Here is a 2359-nt window from a genome sequence, read left to right as displayed (position 1 = left end):
TGTGTGTGTGTGTGTGTGTGTGTGTGTGTGTGTGTGTGTGTGTGTGTGTGTGTGTGTGTGCGTGCGTACAAGCGCACGGCTTAGTGGTTAGGGTGCTGCACTCATGATCAAAAGATCGTGATTTCAATTCCTGGTCCGGGAGACACGTTGTGTTCTTGTTGAAAGTACATCATATTACGTTGCTCCAGCTTAGTTAGCTGGTGAATTTGAATGATCCTGCGATGGACGGGTATTGAGTCCAGTGAGGAATATATACGCCATAGAATCCGGGAAACTGGCCGTATGAGCCTATGGCTCAAAACGGACCTTTGATTACACAGACAGACAGACTGACACTTACACGCACACACATACGCACACACACGCACACGCACGCACCTTCACATACACATGTATGTATATTATATTACATATGTAGATAAAAATCACAGAAAACTAGTAAGATTATAAGGCAATAAATTGACAAACAAATAATACATGGAATTAGACGAGAAAAACATGTGAATGTAAAACAGTAGAAATATGAAGTTGAACGACAGCAATAGAAGTGGACAATAAAAAGAATATGTGAATAGAAGGAACAAGAGAATGTAAAGTTTCGGGATACAACCTTTATTAAAGAAGAGAAAAAGCATTAAGAGAAACAAATTTACTAGGTTTGTTTCCATGGCAGCCCAAATGTAAAAATATACATATTTTACTTACATAATTTTTATGCTTGAGTGCAACAAGTTAATCCAGGGTAGCATCCAGGAACTCCACTTACAGGAACAAAGTTTGGTTTGGCACAGTTCGGAGAGCAGAAAAGCAATTTACCGGCAACATTTCCTGGGCAGAGTGGGGCTGTATGGGAGAATAAGGTAAAGGGTTAGATCTATTTAACTCAGATTTCTGAGAACCAAATATAACAAAAATACCAACGGGTGAAACCGTGTTATTTATATTAGCTTTTCACGCATAAAAAAAGACCTGACTGTATTGTATTGAGTTAATTTGATTGAATTTAACATCGGGATTAGTGCTCAGTTGTCCAAAATACCCCTGGAAAGACTGGTTGCTACTAGCTGGAATGCTTTTTATCAAAAGTCTATGCCATTAGGATTGTAATAAAGGTTAAACAGCAGCAACATCTGCTATAACAACAACAGCAATGGAAGCAACTATAGCAACTATGAATATCAATATGTATCCAAGGAAACCACTCATGGATTATTCTCAATAAATCAAAACCACAGAATTCGCAGTTAGAATCGCCCTTCCAGAAATACAATAAAGAAACTTTGCATATAAAAAGTAGGTCTGTACATAGCAAAAAGAGAGGGGTGTATACAGGGTGTTCGAGTTAATCTTAACATTTTTGCATAAAAGGTAAAGAAAACACAATATGTTATCCCAAAATACAAGTATTTAAAAAACCCATAAAGTATCAACTAGATTATGGCCGGGAGATAACAGTTTTTCTCAAATGATCCACCCTCAGCTTGCACCACCACCTCAAGACAGCTCTGGAACCTGGCGCATAAGTTCCTCACTGTGTCTCTGGGAAGGTCTTCGAACACCTTGATCTTGGCCACTAGCTTTGTCTTGGTGTCGCAGGTAGAGCGGTTGGTGTCTTTCTCAACCGTGCTCCACACATAGTAATCCATGAGATTACAACAGAAGGTCAAAAACTTGGACTGGTGAAATCGTTGAAATTCTCCAACAGTCATTTCTGACTCTTTTCGAAAGTATGGCCAAGAGCCGAATCCTGCTGCCGCACATTTGGCCATCTAGCAGCAACTCCCTAAAGCCAAAGATTGACCAGTCTCCAGCAGCTTCACATAGCCGTCTGAATGGAGTTTAAGGTCCTGTTCAAAGATGTGGGGTTAAATATCCGACTTGCAGACGCAGTCAGAATGCTTGCTGTGCTTCCTTCTGCTGGCCACGACTTCGTAGTTTCCGTTGCAACTGTCTATGTCATGCCTTACAGCCTTTATAGTATTCACAGAGCATTGAGCAGCAGTTGTGATGTTGGGATTTTGACGCCCGATGAGGATCGTCATGATACAAGTTACTCTTTCCCAATATTCAGATGCCTTCCAATCCTCCATGTCAGCAAACTTTTTCTCAACAACAACTTTAATTTTAGTTTGCATTACCACTAGATACAGTAATCTATACTATAATAATAATAATAATAATAATAATAATAGAGAGAGGGAGAGAGAGATATTACCACGAAAGAAGTCTCAAAAAATTGCGAACGATATTTACGGTTCCGCGAACAAATATTTGTTCTGCGAATAACCGGGACCGCGAATGCCGAACGGCGAATAAGCGGGGGTACACTGTATATGTATATATATATATATATATATAT

At 39.6% G+C, this 2359-nt stretch overlaps 1 long non-coding RNA gene across 4 annotated transcripts in view; it reads right to left on the bottom strand.

Moving 5' to 3' along the window:
• The window catches only part of LOC106877281 (uncharacterized), a 107476-nt gene that overhangs the window by 8780 nt on the left and 96337 nt on the right, over positions 1 to 2359 (bottom strand). For all 4 annotated transcript variants that reach the window (XR_001410362.2, XR_008264876.1, XR_008264877.1 and 1 more), the window contains one exon: positions 706 to 843. This is a non-coding gene — a long non-coding RNA (uncharacterized LOC106877281). The remainder of the gene's footprint in view (positions 1 to 705; positions 844 to 2359) is intronic.

Source organism: Octopus bimaculoides, chromosome 9 (genome assembly GCF_001194135.2).
Source record: "Octopus bimaculoides isolate UCB-OBI-ISO-001 chromosome 9, ASM119413v2, whole genome shotgun sequence".
Lineage (NCBI taxonomy): Eukaryota > Metazoa > Mollusca > Cephalopoda > Octopoda > Octopodidae > Octopus > Octopus bimaculoides.
The sequence above is the reverse complement of the archived record's forward strand: the minus strand, read 5'-3'. Positions and strand labels throughout refer to the sequence as shown.